This window comes from Molossus molossus, unplaced genomic scaffold, assembly GCF_014108415.1.
Source record: "Molossus molossus isolate mMolMol1 unplaced genomic scaffold, mMolMol1.p scaffold_m16_p_2, whole genome shotgun sequence".
In the NCBI taxonomy this organism is placed as follows: Eukaryota; Metazoa; Chordata; class Mammalia; order Chiroptera; family Molossidae; genus Molossus; species Molossus molossus.
Window position 1 is genome coordinate 73,142,957 of NW_023425355.1, and position 22,961 is coordinate 73,165,917.

Consider the following 22,961-nt stretch of genomic DNA (forward strand, 5'->3'; position numbering starts at 1 on the left):
TAGAAGACAATAATAGCTAACTTTATTGAGTACTTAGACTGTGTGCTAAATTGTTTACATGCATTACTTGAATTTGCCAATAATTTAACTCTGTGAGGTAGGTGTTATTATATGTATAATAAATTACATATAAAGAAATCAAGGCATTGAGTTTATTTACTTTCCTAAGAATACACAGCCTATGTCAAAGTAAAGAGCTCAATAAATCAGTGCTACTAAGCACTTTGCTATCCTGTCCCCAATTTACCTCCAGCAATCCCTGAGACCTGAGTAGTCACTTTCCTTTTTCTCCTTGTTTTAATTTGTTTCCTTGGCCAAACTGCTGGCCTCTTCCATAATCCATTCTTAGAGTATGATTTTCTTAAAGTGTTCAGAGTGACTGCAGTTAAATCTATTTTCTGAAAGAAAAGAGAGATTGTCAAATTCCAGGTGTGAAAAGACAGCAGATTCCATAGACACTGAATTCAATGATAAAATAAACTTGAAGAAGAAGAAGAAGAAGAAGAAGAAGAAGAAGAAGAAGGAGGAGGAGGAGGAGGAGGAGGAGGAGGAGGAGGAGGAGGAGGTCCTCAACCCCTTCCCTTGCCCTCAATCCTAGCTTTAATACCTATGCTTTTTGGTCCTAGAGTTTAATTTCTCAGGCAATGTTCCAGGAAGAGTGGGACATGAACAGTGTGATGGGTCCACAGTGCCATGCCCTTCTTCGCCAATATCCCTGCTGACCTCCAAGACTTCAGGCTACTCAGAGTTAAGCCCCTGGGGTTATACAGTTTGTAATTCATACTCTAAAATAGTCTGAGACATAAGTCCAACAAATGGCAGGCTTTCGCTAAGTGTGACTGTGAAAGAGTCATCATTGAGGTCTTCTTCCTCCAGCCCAATTCATTCATTTCTTCACTCACCAAATAATTATTGAGCAGTATTTGTTCAGGTGATGCAGAACAAGGCAAATAAAAGCCTTGATCACAGAATCCAGAGGTGTCTATTGCAGGAATGAGACAAGTAAACAGAATTCCAAAAGTGTGATCAGTGCTAAGGGTGTACAAATACCATTCCCCATTCAACAGCTATTCTCAAAACTTCATAATTTCATAATGTTTCTCAGTGATTATGTGTTTCTATATTCATTCATGCATTCAGTGAATGATTATTTACTGACAATCTAGTCTATGTTGTGCACCAGAATAAGCAGGGAGAAGGACAGCAGCTCTCAAAGAACTCTCTGTCCAGGACAAGAAATTGTCAAGCAGTGGGACAATGACAGTCCAGATTGGAAGAGACACAGGCTTCAGAAAGCACAGAGCAGGATCCTCCACCTAGTCTGGATGAGAGTTAGAAAGTGTAAAGAAGGCTCTAAAGTTTTTCTAAAAGAAGTGCCTTGAAGCTGTGAGGGAGCTTCCCTTGAACCCAGAATAAAAGGACATTTAGGTTTTTGTGAGAGCCAGGCTTCGAGATCAAGACGACAGTCAAGATTAAGGCTGCTGGTTCTGTGAGATTTGGGGAAGATGTGGTCTCAGGGGTCATATGTTCAGCACAACTAATGGAGATATAACTACACCCTGAGGTACAGAGGCTTCTGAGATCAAATCTGAAAGAGCAGGATAAGGGTAAAGTCTCCAGGCTGTCCATACAGACTGCTGACCTAGGCCCTATTTCTCTTGCACAGCTAATAATCTTGAAAGGGCACCAAACATCGCTGAATCAATTAAATTTTGGTTCTAGTTACTTCAGGGTTTCACCAAATTTCCCTTATACAATTGGCCAAAAGTAAATAGCTTCTGTTCCTGGTCAAATGAATCCTAAAGTAGAGATTTTAAACACACATGTAGCCCTGGCCAGTTTGGCTCAGTGGTTGGAGTGTTGGCCCTTGAACTGAAGAGTTGCAAGTTTAATTTCAGTCAAGGGCACATATACTTCAGTTGTGGTTCAGTTCCCAGGCCTGGTTGGGGTCATTCAGGAGGCAACCAATTGATGTGTTTCTCTCACATCATTGTTTCTCTCTCTCCTTCCAACTCTGTCTGGAAAAAAACTTTAAAAATTAAAAATGAACACACATGCATGTGCATGCACACCCCCCCCACACACACACTTTTTGTTAAGATTACTCTTCTTTGTTGATATTGTTTGCACAGACCTGTACAACTTTCCAGAGTCAACTACTGGCCAAGCCTCTAGCCAGTGACCACACTTGTCATGGTCTTAGCAGCCAGCCAAAAAGTTAAAACAACAAAATGCATGCCTTAGGGAAATGTACTAGAACTACTGATTAATTTTATTACATTTAAAATACGTTAAGAGACCTCCAAAGAAATCCTCATCCCTGCTTGCTATGGATCTTCACATGTATCAGTCTGGACCAGCTCCTAGATAAACCTATACAGGTCCTCAAGCTAGCTGTGAGCAGCAGCCTGGTGCTGTCTTTCCTAATTACTTTGTTGAGGGCCCCAAACTCTGCTGCCCTATCATACTGGGAGTTGCAGAACGAGGGGTCTGAAGAGGGAAGGGAACTCCTGATGATAATTTCACCTTCAGAGCCCAACACTGTAGCATTTGGGAAATCCAGTGTTGTGTTATGCAAAGTACATAGGCAGACCTGATAGATACTGTTTTTATTAATTTCAACCATTATGACTTTAGGCATGTTACACAATCTCTCTGAGCCTCAGCTTCTTCTTCAGTAAAATGGGAGTAAGCCAACCTTGAAAGATTTGGGAAAATGTTAAACAAGATGATAGATGTAAAAGCACTCTGTAAACTGGAAATATAAATATTTATGCTGTCATTCTTCTTTCTGCCCAAAGGAAATACCTGGGAGAGAGCTAGCTGGTTACCTGTTCAAGGCAGAAATGGCAGGCAGAATGGCTGGATGGAGAGAGTATGCTAAGGTAGAAAAGAGGCTTGCCTGGCAGAATTGAGAAACTGGCAAAGCAGACTTCAGGAGCACAATTTCCTGGTTGCCTTATGCAGAGTGTGTCCTTCAGCTTGTCTTCCACTCTGATGTTCCAAGGTTGCCTTCTGAGATTGCCCAAGTGTCTGTAAGAGCCAGTACCTAGTGACAGCCCTGATGTGCTAAGACTTTAGAGCTGCTTTTCTCCAAGAATTCAGGATACAGTCAGCACTAGTATCTACTTTTAATCTCAATCTATCACCATAGAGAAGAATAATTATGATTAATCTTATTTTACAGGTAAAAGAATTGGAGCCTAGAAAGGTTTAAGGACATGCCCAAAGTAACAGTGAATGGTATTTACCTTTTAGTATCTCAACAATGTATTCAGAATGTATTTATTCATACAACAAATATTTATTGAACAACTACAAATTACTAGAATTGTTCTAGGGGAAGGGGACACACAGATAAATAACAACAAAAGCCACCAAGATTCTTTGTCCTCAGGTCACACACATTCTAGAGAGGAGTTAAAATAAATTAATTTGCAAAAAAAAATCATTAACAAGTTAATTTCCCATAAAAGTGGGTGTTAGAAAGACAATAAAAGAGGGAAGACCTTTCTGAGGATGAGGCAGTTGAACTGAAACTACTTGATGGACGAGGAGGAAGAGTTTCTAGGCAGAAGGATAAAGAAGATAATTTCAACCCTGGCCAGTTTGGCTCAGCAGTTAGAGTGTCAGCCTGTGGACCAAAGAGTCACAGGTTTGATTGTAGTCAAGGAAATGTATCTCGGTTGTGGTTCGGTCCCCTGTCATGGTCAGGGTTGTGGGGACAGCAACCAATCAATCTCTCTCTCTCTCTCTCTCTCTCTCTCTCTCTCTCTCTCTCTGCCTCCTCCTCCTCCTCCCTCCTACTTTACCTGAAGATAAATAAAAAAAATATCCTTGGGTGAGGATTAAAAAAAAAAAAAGATAAAATGCAGGAAATCTCACTTTAAAAAAAAAAGAGGAAGAATTTTCCAAACAGAGGGAGTGGCAAGTATATAGGCCCCAGGGCAAGACTAAGCTCCACATGAAGAGAGAGTGTTCAAAGGCCAGTGTGACCAGAGGTAGTGAATGAGGGGAGAAGAATGGAAGTAGATGAGCTCCAAGATAGATTGATAGGGGCCAGATATGGAGGACATTATAGAACAGTATAGAGTTTGAATTTTATTCTAAGTGCCTTGGAAAATTGTAGGGTTTGAGAGACTGACACAATCTGACCAAAGGTGGGAAATGGACTGATGGTAACAAGAGTAGCAGAAAGCAGGGAGATTGACCAAGCAGCCATCAAAGTAAGTAATTCTGACAGGAGAGGTTGGTGCTCAGACTGGAGCTGCCAACACTGGAGATGGAAAGAGGTACATGGATTCAGGATTTGATGATTTATTGGGAATGGTGAAAAGCAAAGAATCAAGGGTGTAAAGAACTGTGAGTGGTAGAGCCATCAGTTGGAAAAAGAAATTTAGTGAAAAAGTAGCTTGGTTGGGCTGTGGGAGTGTACTGTAGAAATCCATGATTTTGGTGTAGGCCATGTTAAATTTGAGATATCTGTTCTATGCACTGGGGATTAAATGATGAACAAAATAGACATAGTCTATGTCCTAATTTCAGTTGTAGTCTGTGGCTGGTAGTAGCAACACAGGTCGCCTAAAGGGTTTTAAATGAAGTCCATGGATATGCTTGAGAGGAATCAATAGATCTGAAAATCTGTCTCTTTATGTCCCTCCTCCTGAATGTTTTTGAGATTTTGATAAAAACTTTTGATCTCAGAAAAAGAAAAAGACAAACACACACTTACACCACCCCTCTGGAGTTTCCACTCACTACCTACCATATAGCTTATATTCTAATACTATTGAACTCTATGCAGATACCTGTACCTACTCAGTAATTTCTCACCTCCAAGCTTTTGCTTATGTAGTCCCTTTCACCTGGAAGAACTTCCCCTTCATCTCTTGCCCCTATTACTTAGCTAACCTTTCATCATACTTCTTAGTTCTGTGTCTTTCACTGAATGAAAACACACACTTGGCCCATGCCCTCCTTGAGCTTATGGTCTAGCCAAAGAATACAGACATGAATCAAGTAATGACAATAGAGTGGGATGAGCACCTTGAAGAAGAAGTGCAGGGTCCAATGGAAGGTACAACAGTGGAGTAAATTAGGAAAGAGTTTCCAGAAGCAGCCATCTGTACATCGGGAACTGAAAGAGAAGTAAAAGTTGCATGGGAAAGGTGGGATTGGGAAGAAGGAAAGAAAAGAGTATGTCTGGCAGGGAGGTAGCATGTGTGAAGACCTGGTGTGGGAAACCATGGAATATAAGGGGAAATAATGGAGTGAGTGCCCTGTAGATCAGCTAAAGTTGTAATGGGAAGACATTAAGAGGCTTTAAGCAGCACAGTACAGAATCAGATTTGTATTTGAGAAAGAGCACTGACTACTGTGTACAGTGTGGATGGGGTTGGGGGTGTCAAGAGAGGAAAATAGCCCAGCTGGTGTTGCTCAGTGGTTAGACACTGACGCATGCACCAGATCTCCCATTCAAGTGCTGGTTGGGGCATGTGCCCAGGTTGTGGGCTGAGTCTCTGGTAGGGGCATGCAGGAGGTGGCTGTGAGATGTTCTCTCTCATCGATGTTTCTATCTCTCTCTCCCTCTCCTTTTTTCTCTAAAAAGAAAGAGAGAGAGGGGGGGGGAGAACAGGCAACATAATTTTGCCTAACCATCACAAGTGAAATGGCTGTCATGCTGTGGTGATAGAAGTGTGCAGGAGGAACAACTTATCTGCTTCCTTTCTCTTTCTACTTTAAGCCCATAGTGAAACCATAAGCATCTATGTCAACAGAAGATGACTTATTTTCTCTCCTGAGACAAAGATTCATCCTTCCTCAACTGTAGACCATTTAGGACATGTGATAAAAAAGAAAATATGTCCCTGCACCATAAAAAAAAAAATTCAAAAAAATTCAAAAAAAATTCAACAAACAACCAGAAGAAACATGGCAGCGGGCAGGACCAGAGGGAGGGTGAGTACGTTAGAGAATGAGCTAGTGTGTGATAGAGACTGAGTGGATGTGAAGGTGGACGATCAAACTTGTGGCTCTTCAGGGTGCTTCTCCATGCACTGTGGGGAGGTCCCACCATTTTGGAAGATCCCAGGTCTTCTCTGGAAGGAAGCAGTGGGAGCAGCTAGGGCCCAGCAACCTGAGCCCACCAGTGCAACTGGCACCATCGAACCAGTGGACACTCTGTGTCAACACAGATCAGTGCACAGTAGTGGAGCTCCCAAGGAGCCTGTCGCAGAAGGCACAAACAGCCAGGAGATCAGCACCATCCCCCATAGTAGCATCCCCATAAGAGTCAAGATATACCCTAGCAACAGAAGCTGGGGAGCAGACATCCATCCCCAGGCAACAGAAGCACAGACCAGCAGCTGAGACCCATCCCCAAAAATTATAGCAAAGTCTGAGCAATAACTAAGCATGACTGGGCAGCAGTGCTCCCCAGCCACCAGTTACAGGACCTGGGGTTTCATCAGGACCTGTGCAACCCAGCTTCCCACAAGAGTGGTGGAGAGCCAGGGCTTCAGATGGACCTGTGCAATGCAGTGGCCAAAAAGAGCGGCGGGAAGCTGGGGCTCCAGAAAGACCTGTGCAACCCACTGGCCCACAGGAGTTTGGGGAGCTGGGGCTCCAGAGAGGCCTGTTGATACAGCTCCCAACAGGACATGAGGGTAGCTGGGGCTCCAGAGAGGTCTGTGAAAACCAGCTTCCCACAGTGTGGGCATGGAGTGCAGCTCCAACAGGGCCTGAACAATACAGCTACAGGTGGCACTAGCAACCAGTGGAGAACACAGCTTCAGAGGGGCCTTTGCAATCCAGCAGCACCTACCAGGACACACCAATACCAACTCCCAGTAGTCAATTTGCTAGGCTCCACAGCAGGCAAGAGGTGACATGCAACAGAACAGTCTGGGAGGCACAGCAGCTTTATTTGATATACAGTGAGCTGCCTACACATCCAAACATTCCTCACCAGGTCTGGAGCTACCAGATGGCTAAAATGGAAAGACAAAGAAAAAGCACTCAAAGGAAAGATAAAGAGGAATGACCAGAAAAGGAACTACAAGAAATGAAAAAAAAAAAAAAAAAAAAAAAAAAAGCAACTATTCAGATAAAGAATTCAAAGCAATGATTTTAAGGGTGCTCAAACAATTTGGTGAGAACTACAAGCAATGTAATAAGACTTATTAAGAGCTCACTGGGAACTACTTCAGCTTAAAAAAAGAGGTAGAAACTACAAATTAAGAAGTAGAAGCTATGCATAAAAATCAAGAGGAAATAAAGAATGACATAGCTGTTATGAAAAGTACCTTAGAAGGGTTCAAGAGTAGATTGGAAAAAGCTGAAGATCAAATCAGAGACTTAGAGGACAAGGAAGAGGAAAACACCCAAATAGAGCAGCAAATGAAAAAAAGTTTTAAAAGCAGGAGAGTTTAACAGAGCTGTGGGACAATACAAAACATAACAACATTTACATTATAGGAGTACCAGAAGGAGAAGAATCAGAGAAAGAAATAGAGAACCTGTTTGAAGAAATAATGACAGAAAACTTTCCTAAACTGATGAAGGAAAAAGTCACATAAGTCCAGAAAATACAAAGAGTCTCAAGGAAGATGAACTTCAGAATACCCACAGCTAGACACATCATAATAAAATTGGCAAACATTAAAGTCAAAGAATAAATCTTAAAGGAAGCAAGAGAGACAGAAAGTTACCTACAAGGGAGCACCCACTAGACTGTCAGCTGTTTTCTCAACAGAAACACTGCAGGCCAGAAGGGAGTGGCATGAAGTGTACAAAGTAATGGAAGGCAAGGGTCTGAATCCAAGACTACTCTATCCAGCAAGGCTATCATTCAAAATTGAAGGAGAAAAAAAAAAAGAGCTTCACAAAAAAAAAAAAAAAAAAAAGCTAAAGGAATTTACCACCACCAAACCTGCACTGCAAGAAATGCTAAAGGGACTGTTGTAAGAAGAAGACAAAACAGAGAAAGAGAGAGAGAGAGAGTGGAACACAGGCATAAACTAAAAATAGTAATTAATAACTATCTATCAATAATAACCTTAAATGTAAATGTCTTAAGTGCTCCAATCAAAAGACATAGGATAGTTGATTGAATAGAAAAACACGACCCATATATATGTCATCTACAAGACCCACCAAACAACAAAAGACAAACAAGATGAAAGTGAAGGGATGAAAAAAATTCTCCAAGGATATGAAAAAACAACAACAACAAAAAAAACTGGTGTAGCAATACTCATAACTGACATGATAGGCTTCAAAATGAGGGGCATAATAAGAGACAGAGAAGATCACTACATAATATTAAAAGGATCAATTCAACAAGAGGATATAACCCTGGTAAACATATATGCACCAAATACGGGAGCACCAAAATATATTTTAAAAACTCTAGAGGACTTCAAGGAAGAGATCCATAGAAATGCAATCATAGTGGGTAACATTAACACGCCATTGACACCACTGGATAAATCTTCTAGACAAAAAATTAACAAGGACATGGAGTTCTTACAAGACAAAGTACATCAGTTGGACTGCATTGATATTGACAGACCATTTCACCCCAAAGCTGCAGAACATACATTCTTCTCAAGTGCACATGCGACATTCTCAAAGATAGACCATATGTTAAGACACAAAGTAAGTCTCTACAAATTCAAGCAGATTGAAATCATATCAAGCATCTTTTCAGATCATTGTGGCATGAAACTAGAACTCAGTTAAAATAAAAACACACAAAAACATTCAAATAATTGGAGGCTAAACAACGAATGGGTTACTAACGAGATCTAGGAAGAAATTAAAAACGTTCTGAAAACCAATGAAAATGAACACACAACAACACAAAATCTATGGGATGCAGTGAAAGCAGTCCTGAGAGGGCAGTTCAAAGCACTACAGGCCTACCTCAGAAATCAATAAAAATTTCTAATTGACTTTCTTACCCTACAAATTAAAGAAGTAGAAAGTAAACAAAAAGAAAACCCATACCTAGTAGGAGGAAGGAAATAGTAAAGGTCAGAGCAGAAATGAATGACATAGAGACTAAAAAACAATTCAAAAGATCAATGAAACAAAAAGCTGGTTCTTTGAAAAGGTAAACAAGATCGATGGACCTTTAGCCAGACTCACCAAGAAACAAAAAGAGAGGAACCAAATAAAAAAAATCAGAAAAGAACGAGAAGTAACAGCTTACACAACAGAAATACAAAGGATCATCAAAATATACAATGAACAATTATATGTCAACACATTGGAAAATCTAGGAGAAATGGACAAATTTCTTGAAACACATATTCTCACAAAACCAAACTAGGAAAAAATGGAAAACTTGAAAAGACCAATAACAACAAAGCTAATTGCAAATGTAATTAAGAAACTTCCAGCAAACAAAAGCCCAGGCCCAGATGGCTATATGGGGGAGTTATCGAACATTCAAAGAAGATCTAATATCCATTTTCCTCAAACTCTTCTAAAAAATCCAAAAAGACAGAAGACTTCCAAATTAATTTTATGAAGCCAGTATAATCCTAATTCCAAAACCAGATAAAGACACTACAAAAAAGAAAACCACAAGCCAATATCCCTGATAAACACAGATGCCAAAATCCTTAACAAAATATTAAAAAATCAAATCCAACAATACATCAAAAAAATTATTCACCATGACCAAGTGGGATTCATTCCAGGGATTTGAGAATGGTACAATATTTATGCAAATCAATAAATGTGATACACCACATAAACAAAATGAAAGATAAAAACCATATGATCATATCAATAGATGCTGAAAAAGCATTCAACAAAATCCAGCACACATTTCTGATTAAAAACAAAAACAAAAAAAAAACTCAGCAATGTGGAAATAGAGGGGTCATATTTCAACATAATAAAGGCCATATAGGAAATCCTACACCAACATCATACTTAATGGGAAAAAAACTAAAAGCATTCCCCTTAAGATCAAGAACAAGACAGGGATGCCACTTTTGCCACTGTTATTTAATATAGTACTGGAAGTCCTAGCCACAGCAAGCAGACAAGAAGAAAAAATAAAAGAGATCCAAATTAGAAAGGAGAAAGTGAAACTGTCATTATGCTCAGATGACATGATATTATACATGGAAAACACTAAAGACTCCCTCAAAAATCTACTAGACTTAATAAATGAATTTGGAAAAATAGCAGGATACAAAATTAACATTAAGAAATAGATGGCATTCTTATACACCAATGATGAACTCACAGAAATAGAAACGAAAAAGCAATCCCATTTACCATCACAGCAAAAAAATCAATATACCTAGGACTAAACTTAGTCAAAAAAGCAAAGGACTTCTTCACAGAAAACAACAGGTCATTGAAAAAATAAATAGAGTAAGATATATAAAAGTGGAAGCATAAACCTTGTTGATGGATTGCAAGAATTAACATCATTAAAATATCCATACTACCTAAAGCAATCTATAGATTCAATGCAATCCACATCAAAATACCAATGACATATTTCACAGAAGTACAACAAACACTCCCAAAGTTTATATGGAACCAAAAAAGAATAGCCACAGCAATCTTGAAAAAAAAAAAGAATAAAGTAGGAGGGATCACATTAGCAGATATCAGGTTATACTGCAAAGCCACTGTAATCAGAACAGCCTGGTACTGGCACAATAACCGACAGATAGATCAGTGGAACAGAACAAAAAACCTAGAAATTGACCCAAGACAGTATGCTCAATTAATATTTGACAAAGGTGGCAAGAGCATACAGTGGAGTAAACACAGTCTCTTCAAAAAATTGTGTTGAAAAAATTGGACAACTTCTTGCAAAAAATGAATCTAGACCACCAACTTACACTATACACAAGAATAAACTCAAAATGAATAAAAAATGTAAATGTAACTCGTGAATCCATAAAAAATCTAGAAGAAAATGTAGGCAACAAAATTTCAGACATCATATGCAGAAAAATTTTCACTGATAGATCACCTAAAGCAAGAGAAAGAAAGGGAAAAATAAACACATGGGACTACATCAAACTCAAAAGCTTCTGCACAGCGAAAGAAACAACCATCAAAATGGAAAGAGAACCCACTGTATAGGAGAGCATAGTTGCCAATAATACATCAGATAAGGGGTTAATTTACAAAATATGTAGAGTACTCATACAACTCAACAAAAGGAAGACAAAGAGCCCAATTTAAAAGTGGGCAGAGGAGCTAAAAAGACACCTCTCCAAACAGGACACACAAATAGCCAAGAGACATATGAAGAAATGCTCAACATCACTAACCATCAGAGAGATGCAAATTAAAACAACAATGAGGTATCACCTCACACCTGTCAGAATGGCTGCCATCAACAAATCATCAAACAACAAGTATTGGCAAGGGTGTGGAGAAAAGGGGACTCTAGTACACTGTGGGTGAGAATGCGGACTGATGCAGCCACTATGGAAAACACTATGCTGTTACCTCAAAAAATTAAAAATTGGACTGCCATTTAACCCAGTGATCCTACTTCTAGGAGTATACCCTAAGAAGCCTGAAACACCAATCAGAAAAAATACATGTATTCCTATGTTCTTAGAAGCACAATTTGCAATTGCTAAGGTCTGGAAAAAGCCCAAGTGCCCATGAATATATGAATGGATGAAAAGCTGTGGTATATATACAGAGTGGAATACTATGCAGCTGTAAGAAAGAAAATCTCTTATCCATTGAGATGGCATGGAGGGACCTGGAGTGTATTATCCGAAGCCAAGCAAGTCAATCAGAGAAAGACAAATATCACATGATCTCATGTATTTGTGGAATATAATAAACAAAACAAGCTTATGGACAAAATAGTCCTAGAGACATAGAAGTAGGGTACAGACTGACAAACCTCAGAAGATGGGGTCAGAGGGGAGGGAAGAGATAAACCACAGAACTTATATGCATGTATGCATAACCATGCATGTAGACGACAGTGCTGGAATGGGCAGGGGTGGGGATTGGGAGGAGGATGTCAATGGAGGAAAAAGGAGAAACGTCTATAGCAAGAATAATAAAAAATAAAGAAATACTGAAGTTAAGGTTTTAAAACATTTGGACTTGACTATATCATCTTTTAGGAATAAAGAGAAGTTACTTATGAATTAGTTCTATTTACGTTGTTGAATTTTTTTTTAAGAATATTTTTTAGATTGTGATTATTTCTCATTGATTCACTTTATGTAATTTTTTGGAGCTCAAGCTTTCAAGATAAAATGGGAAACTGACTTTTGAGAATTATTGATTAGGGTCCATATGACATTCAAGACAATACACCCTTTGGAAAAATGGGTAATATTACAGTGGTACCTTCATTTCCATTTTATTTGTTTGGTAATATTTTAGCTGAAATACAATTGTAAATATTTTTTAAATAAAACAATTAATTAAAGCTATTTTTAGGTAGGTTGGAATTAAAGTTATTAAAACCAGGTTGGAAACTTTCAGAAAAATATAGCTTGGTACAGTTGGAGTAGGCTAGTGTAAACACTAAATAGAGATATAATACACTATTTTAACTTCCATTTTGGAGAACTAATCCTGAAGGATGTTGCATGATCCTTTCTATGACCTATAACAAACTTTTGTATTCTAAGAAGTATCTGAAGCCTTAAGTTCCATTAATATTCAGAAAAAACTATATGAAAAAGATGCCTACTAATAAAGATGTACCCCACATGTGGAGGCATGTTAAGGAAAAAAAAGTAATATTAAGAAAATTATAATTATCATAATCATTATGGATATCTTTCAATACAGATAGATCTCAACTAAAAACAACTTTTTTGGTGGAATATATGTACAGAAGTAACAAATTATGGTAATAATTCTTCACCCAGCATCTGATGCCTCAATTATGCAGAAAAATAAGGTGTCTTCTCCCTACTGAATTTAAAAGGGTATTGAAAATGGCGGCGTAGGTAAACACGGTATCACGTCCTCCCACAACCACATCAAAGATACAACAAAACTACAGAACAACCATCATTCAAAACCGCCTGAAATCAAGCTGAATGGAAGTCCTACAACTACAGAATTAAAGCAGCAGCCACATGGAGACTGGTAGGAGGGGTGGAGGCGCGACGGGATGGTCCCACACCCACGTGTGGCAGATAAAAATCAGAAGGATACCTCGGGTGGTAAGGTCCTTCCTGAGGACTGAGGGGTTCCCGTCCCACACCAGGTGCCCCACTCAGGGTTCCAGTGCCAGGAAGAGAAGTCCCCATAACTTCTTGCTGCAATAACCAACAGGAACTGAGGCTCAAGGAAGCTGGATCAGCTGGACCCACAGGCAGCTCCTTAAAGGACCCACTCAGGGACTTATCAGACTCTCTCCCTCTAAGCTTGGAAGGGAGGCAGCTCGAGGGGCATCAGAGACATACAGGGAAGAACTGAGCTGTTCAGCACTGGAGCGAGGGCTGGAGAAGGGGATTTCTCTGGGACAAATGTGCTGTCAGAGGCCTTTGTTCTTTTGGGTAGCCCTTCCCTGGGGCAGCAGACAGCCACAATATCTGGGACTTCAGCAACCTGCCTCACACTGGTAGCCCCGCCCTGGTGACTCCCTGAGGCTTCGCCCCACCCAACTTTTAGGCCCACCCAAGCTGTTGCCACTTGCTTAACCATAGGATTGGCCTGTCTTGGATCCTGCTTCAGGTTTTTCCTGAATTCTTTCAAACATGCAGCATCTGGTCTCAGCTTGCCCCATACCGCTCGTTAAGTAATACACAGAAACAAACACAGGGAGGCAGCCAAAATGAGGATAATAAGAAACAGGTCCCAAATAAAAGAACAGAACAAAACCCCAAGAAAAGAACTAAGCAAAATGGATATAAGCAACCTAACAGAAGCTGAGTTCAAAATACTGCTTATAAGGATGCTCAATGAACTTAGTAATAACCTCAGTGAACTTAGTGAGGGCTTCAAGAGCATAAAAAAGGACCAGTCAGAAATGATGGATGCACAGTCAGAAATGAAGGAGGCATTAACTGAAATAAAGAATAATTTACACAGATTCAATAGTAAAGTACATAAATCCAAGAAGCAAACCACAGATTTGTAATATAAGGAAGCAAAAAATGCCCAATCAGAACAACAAAAAGAAAAAAGAATCCAAGAAAAAAGAATCCAAAAAAATGAGGATAGTGTAAGGAGCCTCTGGGACAACTTCAAGCATGCCAACGTTCGCATCTTGGGGGTGCCAGAAGGAGAAGAGCGAGAACAAGATATTGAAGACCTGTTTGAAACAATAATGGCAGAAAACTTTCTTAACTTGGTGAAGGAAACAGCCATACAAATCCAGGAAACACAGAGAGTCCCAAAGAAGATGAACCCCAAGAGGTCCACACCAAGACACATCGTCATCAAAATGCAAAAAGTTTCAAGACAAAGAGAGAATTTTAAAAGCAGCAAGAGAAAGGCAGCTAGTTACCTACAAGAGAGTTCCCATTAGGCTGTCAGCTGATTTCTCAAAAGAAACTTTGCAGGCCAAAAGGGAGTGGCAAGAAATATTCAGAGTGATGAAAAGCAAGAACCTACAACCAAGATTACTCTATCCTGCAAAGCTGTCATTTAGAATCGATGGCCATATAAAGATTTTCCCAGATAAGAAAAAGTTAAAAGAGTTCATCACCACCAAACCCTTATTATATGAAATGATGAAGGGTCTTTTTGAAGAAAAATATAAAATATATGAACAAACAAAATGGCAATGAATACATATCTATTGACAATGTAATCTACAAACAAAATGAACAGGTAGAACAGAGACATTCTCATAGATACAGAGAACATTTTGTTGGTTGCCAGATGGGAGGGGGTTAGGGGAATGGGAGAAAAAGGCGAAGGGATTAAGAAGTACAAATTCATTGCTAGACTGACAAACCTCAAAGGGGAAGGGGTTGGGGGGTAGGAAGAAATAAACCAAAGATTTATATGCATAACCAATGGACACAGACAATAGTATGGGAAAAGGCGGGAGGGAGGCGGAAGTGGGGAGGAGGGGGTCAATGGAGGAGAAATGAGGAACATCTGTAATACATTCTACATTCAACAATAATAATTAAAGAAAAGTTTACTAGACTTAATAAATGAATTTGGCAAAGTAGCCAGATACAAAATTAACATCAAGAAATTGATGGCATTCTTATACACCAATGATGAACTCACAAAAAGAGAAACTAAATAAAAATTACATTTACCATGGCAGCAAAAAAATTAAGATACCTAGAAATAAACGCCACCAAAGAAATAAAGAAGTTATTCACAGAAAAGTACAGATCATTTACAAAAGAAATAGAGGAAGATATAAAAAAGTAGAAGCACAAACCTTGTTCATGGATTGGAAGAATCAACATCATAAAAATGTCCATACTACCCAAAGCAAACTATAGACTTAATGCACTCTCTCAAAATACCAATGACATACTTCACAGAACTAGAACAAATGCTTCAAAAGTTCATATAGAACCCCCCCCCCAAAAAAAAAAAAACCAAATAACCACAGCATTCTTGAACAAGAACAAAGTTGGAGGGATTACATTACCAGATTACAGGTTATACTACAAAGCCACTGTAATCAAAACAACATGGTACTGGCACAAGAACAAGCATATAGACTAGTGGAACAGAACAGAGAACCCAGAAATAGACCTAAGGTAATATATTCAATTAATATTTGACGAAAAGAGCATACAGTGGAGTAAGGACAGCCTCTTTATTAAATGATGTTGGAAAAATTGGACAGCTACATGCAAAAAATAAAAAAGAAACTAGACCATCAACTTACACCATACACAAGAGTAAATTCAAAATGCATAAAAGACTTAAATGTGACTCATGAATCCATAAAAATCCTAGAAGAAACTGTAGGCAACAAGAGTTCGGACATTATAATCAGCAGAATTTTCACTGATACATCTCCTAAGACAACAAAATCAAAGGAGAAAATGAAAACATGGGACTACATCAAACTCAGAAGCTTCTGCACAGCAAAAGATACAATCATCAAAATGGAAAGGCAACCCACTGTACTGGAGACCATCATCACCAATGATATATCAGATAAGGGGTTAATTTCCAATATATATATAGAGTGCTCATACAACTCCACAAAAGGAAGATAAGGAACCCAATTAAAAAATGGGCAGAGGACCTAAAGAGACACCTCTCCATACAGGATATACAAATGGCCAAGAGACTTATGATAAAATACTCAGCTTCACTGATCAACAGAGATACAAATTAAAACAACAATGAGGTATCACCTCACACCTGTCAGAATGGCCGCCATCAACAAATCATCAAACAACAAGTGTTGGCGAGGGTGTGGAGAAAAGGGCACCCTAGTAAATCACTGGTGGAAATGCAGACTGGTACAGGCACTATGGAAAACACTATGGTGTTACCACAAAAAATTACAAATTGATCTGCCATTTCTCCCAGTGATCCTACTTCTAGAAATATACCCTAAGAAGCTGGAAACACCAATCAGAAAGTATATATGTACCCCTATGTGTATAGCAAAACTATTTACATTAGCTAAGATCTGGAAACAACTGAAGTGTCCATCAGTAGACAAATGGATAAAAAACGGGGGTATCTATCTATATCTATATCTATATCGATATCGATATCGATATCGATATCGATATCGATATCGATATCGATATCTATATCTATATCTATATAATGGAGTACTTTGCAACTGTAAGAAACAATTATCTCTCATTTTTTGAGATAATGTGTAGGGACTTGGAAAGTATTATCATAAATGAAACAAGCCAAGCAGAGAAAAACAAATATCACACCATCTCAATATTTCCTGGAATATAATGAACTAAACAAACTAATGTACAAAATAGACACAGAGTCATAGAAGTAGGGCACAGACTGACAGTCCTAAGAAGAGGGAAGTGTGAGGAAAGATAAACCAGAGAACTTATTTGCATGTATGCCTAACTGATGGACACAGACAACAAAGCTAGGGATGGTGTGGGTGGTATGGGAAGGAGGGTGTCAATGGGGAAAAAAAGGAGAAACATCTGTCACAAAAATAAATTTATAATATAAAAAAGAGCTTTAAAGCATGAGTACAGATAGAGAAACATTGAAAATGAACAAATTGGAAATGAGAAATCACCACAAAGAAATAAATGATATAGCAGAAATAAAGAATATATTGGAAGAAATAAGCAGCATACAAGAGTTAGTCAAGGATCAGATCAGTAAATTAAGAGACACGGTCAACTAAATCACCCAATAAAATAAAGAATAAAATAATAAAATAAAATAAAATAAAATAAAAAACAGGAGCAACAATGAATGGGTTACTAATGTTAACAAGGAAGAAATTAAAAACATCCTGAAAACCAATGAAAATGAACACATAACACCACAAAATCTATGAAACACAGTGAAAGCAGTCCTGAGAGTTAGTTCCTAGCACTACAGGACTATCCACAAAAAGACAAGAAAATTTCCTAAATGACTTTCTAACCCTATAACTTAAAGAACTAGGAAGTAAACCAAAAGAAAATCCCAGAGCTAGTAGGAGAAGAAAATAGTAAAGGTCAAAGCAGAAATAAATGACACAGAGACAAAAAAAAAAAAAAAATCCAAAAGATCAATGAAACATAAAGCTGGTTCTTTGAAAAAAAAAAAAAAAAAAAAAAAAGCAAGATTGATGGACCTTTAGCCTGACTCACCAAGAAACAAAAAGAAAGAAACCAAATAAACAATATCAGAAATGAAAAAGGAGAAGTAACAACTGACACAACATAAATACAAAGGATCATCAAAACATATTATGAACAATTATACGCCAACAAATTGGACAATTTAGGAGAAATGGACAAATTTCTAAAAACACACAGCCTCCCAAATCTAAACTGGGAAGAGAAAGAAAATGTAAATAGACCAATAACAACAACAGAAATTGAAGATGTAATCAAGAAACTCCCAGGAAAAAAAGCCCAGCCCCAAATGGATTCATGGGAGAGTTTTACCGGAATTTCAAAAAAAGATCTAATACCCATTCTCCTCAAACTATTCCAAAATATCCAAAAAGATGGAAGAATTTCAAACTCATTTTATGAGGCCAGCATAATCCTAATTCCAAAACTGAATAAAGACACTACAAAGAAAGAGAACTACAGGCCAATATCCCTGATGAACACAGATGCAAAAATCCTTAACAAAATATTAGAAAATCGGAACCAGCAATAAAAAAAAAAAAAATTATCCATAATGACCAAGTGGGTTTTACCCCAGGCATGCAAAGATGACACAATATTTGAAAATGAATGTGAGAGACATTCCAAAATGGCAGCGTAGTGAATGGAAGCAACACAGACCATCTCCCAGGACCAAATGGAAATTACAATGAAAATAAAGACAAATCGTCAGGAAAAAGCAACAGAAAAGCAGCTTGGAGGACAATATTACCAGGGACACTGACTGAATCCTGACAAAATTTCAGAGGAGCGAGAGGGGGGCTGGGAGCCCAGAGACAGCAGCATACTTAACTGTGAGCAGCGCCCTCGGATTAAACTCCCAAGTGGCTCCAGAACACACAGCCGAGACAGAGGCTAAAATAGCCAGAACCACTTGCCTTGGGCTATTGAAGAGGGAGGGTGGACTGGACTGGAACTGTGTGGGGACACTTAGTATTTGGAGAGCTCCCAGGGCTTTGGCTGAGTTGTGGCCACCCAGGACTGTGGTCATCTTACCCCATCTGATGGCCCTAGAGAGAGGCAGAAGCCCCTCCCTCAAAGATTCAACCCAACCCGATGGCCACTGAAATGCAAATTGAGGCCCAATAACAACCAGCATCTTCCCCACCCTCGTGAAATACACTTATGCTGAAAGCGTGGGGGAGATTTTCATTCAACTGAGGACCCAAGGCTCTTGAAGTAACCACTACTGATAGCCTCCATGCAAAAAGCTAGAGGATAACTGTACCATTCCTGGGCTAGCAACTCTAACCAAGAAAGTAAGATTTGACAGGGGTATTTAACATGGGTCCACCCTGGCTCATCCAAACCCAGGAGAGGGAGCCACAAACAGCAGAACACCAATACACACAGGGCAAATTTTACAGGCTCCAAAGCCTACTGTGATTGCCAAAATGGTGAAATACAGAAACAAAAGCAAAATGAAAGAACGAGAGAACTCTACCAAAGATGAGATGAATGAGGTGCAGTAAAGCAAGTTAACAAAACTAGAATTCAGAGCCATGATCTTGAGGAAGCTCAACAGCATGTGTAAGGACATGAGCACCATGAGTAAAGACATAGAAATGTTGAAAATCAACCAGTTGGAAATTAAAAACCACGAAGAATAAATGAAGAATGACATATCAGAAATAAAGAACACATTGGAAGGTCTAAGCAACAGAGTAAAGGAAGCAGAGGACCGGATCAGTGAATTAGAAGTCAGGGCAGAAAGAATCAACAAATCAGAAAAAGAAAAGGAAAACAAAATTAAAAAACAGGAAGACAGCATAAGAGAACTGTGGGACAACAGGAAATGTAATAATATTCACATCGTAGGAGTACCCAAAGAAGAAAATGAGCGAGGTTTAGAGAATATATTTGAAGTAATAGTAACACAACACTTTCCTAAGTTGGTGAAGGAAGAAGGCATTCAAGTTCAAGAAGCACAGAGAGCCTCAAGTAAAAAGAACTCAAACAGGCTTACACCTAGTAAGCCACATAGCAATCAAAATGCCTAAAATTAAAGACAAAGAGAGAATCCTAAAGGCAGCAAGAGATAAGCAATAGTTACCTACAAAGAAACCCCCATCAGGCTCTCAGCTGACTTCTCAACAGAAACACTGCAGGCCAGAAGGGAATGGCATGAGGTAATCAAGGTCATGAAAAACAAGGATCTGAATTCAAGACTACACTACCCAGCAAGGCCATCCTTCAAAATAGAAGGTCATATAAAGAGCTTCACAGACAAAAAAAAAACAACAAAAACAAAAAAAAACAGGCTAAGGGAATACATTATCACCAAAACAGCAATGCAAGAAATGTTAAAAGGACTGTTGTAATTAGCAGGAGAAATAGGAGGAAAAATATAACCACACTAAACAAAAATGGCAATAAATACGTACATATTAATAATCATCTTAAATATAAATGGATTTACTGTACTGATAAGAAGACACAGAGTGGCTGATTGGAAGAGAAAGCATGACTCATCTATATTTTGTTTACAAGAAACCCACCTCACAACATAGGTTGACATTGAAGAGATAGATTTCAAAATGAAGGCTATAACTAAAGAGAAAGAGGACCACTACACAATATTGAAAGAATCTATCCAACAGGAAGATATAACCTTGATAAACATTTATGCACCCAATATAGGAGCACTAACATATATTAAAAATCTTCTCGAGGACTTCAAAGGAGAAATTAACAGCAATACAATCATAGAAGGGGTCTTCAAAACCCCGCTGACATCACTGGATAGGTCCTCTAGACAAAAATTTTGCAAGGAAATAGAGACCCTAAATAAAGAACTAGACCAACTGGATATAATTGACATCTACAGAGAATTATACCCCAAATCTACAGAATTCACATTCTTCTCAAGTGCACATGGGACATTCTCAAAGATAAACTATATGTTAGGACACAAATTAAGTCTCTGCAAGTTCAAGAAGATTGAAATCATATCAAGCATCTTCCCAGATCACAATAATATGCAACTAAAAATCAATTGCAACAAGAACATGCAAAGACATTTGAACACATGGAGGCTAAATAGCATGTTATTAAACAACAAATGTGTTACCTAAAAGAACAAGGAAGAAATTTAAAAACTTCCTGGAAACCAATGAAAATGAATACACAGCAACACCAAATCTATGGGATGCAGCAAAAGCAGTTCTGAGAGGGAAGTACATAGCACTACAGGCCTACCTCAAAAAAAACAAGAAAAATCTCTAATAGACTATCTAACCTCAAAACTTGAAGAAATAGAAAGCAAAAAAAAGAGAAAACCCCAGAGCAGGTAGACGGAAGGAAATAGTAAAGATCAGAGCAGAAATAAATGACATAGAATCCAATAAAAAATTCAAAGGATCAATGGAACAAAGAGCTGGTTTTTCGAAAACATAAACAAGATTAATGGACCCTTAGCTGGACTCATCAAGAAACAAAGAGAGAGAACACAAATACACAAAATCAGAAATAAAAGTGGAGAAAGAACAACTGACACCACAGAAATACAAAAGATCATTAACAATTACTATGAACAATTATATGGCAACAAATTGGACAATCTAAGCATAATGAACAAATTTCTAAAATCACATAGTCTCCCAAAACTGGACTGCAAAGAGATAGAAAACTTGAACAGACCAATCACAACTAAGAAAATTGAAGATATAATCAAGACTCTTTCAGCAAACAAAAGCCCAGGCCCAGATGTCTTCACAGGGGACTTTTACCAAACATTCAAAACAGAACTAACACCCTTTCTCCTCAAACTATTTCAAAAAATTTAAGAAGAAGAAAGACTGCCAAACTTGTTTTATGAGGCCAGCATAATTCTAATTCCAAAACTTGAAAAAGACATTACAAAAAGAAAGAAAGAAAAAAAAAAAACAAAAAAAACACTACAGGCCAATATCTTGGATGAACATACATGCCAAGATCCTGAACAAAATACTAGCAAATCGGATACAGCAATACATCAAAAAAAAATTATTCACCATGACCAAGTGAGATTCATACCAGAGATGCAAGGCTGGTACAATATTCACAAATCAATAAATGTGAGACATCACATAAATAAAATGAAGCATAAAAACTATATGATCATATCAATAAATGCCAAAAAAGCCTTTGACAAAATCGAGCATCCATTTCTGATATAAATGCTCAGCAGTGTGGGAATAGAGGGATCATATCTAGACATAATAAAGGCATATATGAAAGACCTACAGCCAACATCATACTCAGTGGGCAAAAATTAAAAGCATTTTCCGTAAGAACAGGAAAAAGACAAGGATGCCCACATTCACCACTCTTATTTAACATCGTACTGGAAGATAGCCACAGCAATTGGACATGAAGAATAAATTAAAGGGATCCATACTGGAAAGGAGGAAGTGAAACAATTATTATTTGGATATGACATGATACTATACGTAGAAAATCATAAGACTCCATAAAAAATTTACTAGACTTAACAAATGATTTTCTCAAAGTAGGAGGATACAAAATTAACATCAAGAAATCAATGTCATTCTTATACACCAATGATGAACTCACAGAAAGAAAAGTTAAGTAAACAATACCATTTACCATTGCAGTGAGAAAATTAAGATACCTAGGAATAAACTTAACCAAAGATATAAAGGACCTATTCACAGAAAACTACAGGTCATTGAGAAAAGAAATAGAAGAAGATATAAAAAAGTGGAAGCGCATACCTTGTTCATAGATTGGAAGAATTAACATCATTAAAATGTCCATACTACCCAAAGCAATCTATAGATTCAATGCAATCTCCCTCAAAATACCAACGACATACCTAAGAGAACTAGAACAAATACTTCAAAAGTTTATATGAAACCAAAAAAGACCTCTAATAGCCTCAGCAATCTTGAAAAAGAAGAACCATGTAGCAGGGATCACATTGCCAGGTTTCAGGTTATACTACATAGCCACTGTAATCAAAACAACCTGGTACTGACAGAAAAACAGGCATATAGACCCGTGGAACAGAACAGAGAACCCAGAAATTGACCCAGGACAATATGCTCAATTATTATTTGACAAAGGTGGCAAGAGCATACAGTGGAGTAAAAACAGCTTTTTAAATAAACTGTGTTGGGAATACTGGACAGCTACTTGCAAAAACTGAAGCTAGAACACCAACTTACACCATATACA

At 38.2% G+C, this 22,961-nt stretch overlaps 1 pseudogene; it reads right to left on the minus strand.

Annotated features, from left to right (window-relative positions):
• Nucleotides 1-6,446: 6,446 nt before the first annotated feature.
• LOC118635348 overlaps nt 6,447-22,961 on the minus strand; it is a 60,134-nt pseudogene continuing 43,619 nt past the window's right edge.